This window comes from Arachis ipaensis, chromosome B06, assembly GCF_000816755.2.
Source record: "Arachis ipaensis cultivar K30076 chromosome B06, Araip1.1, whole genome shotgun sequence".
NCBI classification, from domain to species: Eukaryota; Viridiplantae; Streptophyta; class Magnoliopsida; order Fabales; family Fabaceae; genus Arachis; species Arachis ipaensis.
The window spans coordinates 111,257,371-111,257,754 of NC_029790.2; positions in this window are offsets into that span (position 1 = coordinate 111,257,371).

The window sequence follows — 384 nt, forward strand, 5'->3', positions numbered from 1 at the left end:
ACTTATAAATTTTTTTCAATTTTCTTCGCACAGATAAAGTGAAAAGTTAAACATGGGTCTCACGTCAATCTTTTTCCTTTCCATCCAATTTTCTTTCACATCCAATAACAAAAAAATTAAGTTTCATTTTCATTTTCTGCATTTTCTTTCCTTTAGTTTTCTTTTATTCTAAACACAATATACAATATAAACACCATAAAATTTACCTAATTTTTTAGTTCATTACGTTCCACATGCTATCATTAGTCGGCTTCATGAAAAATTTTTCATATATATTTATGCATAATGTAAGGTTAATATTTTTAATAGAAAATGTTTATTAGTATTAGTTTAAATATTTGATAAAATTAAAGAAAACATTATCAATATTTCATTATATTTATA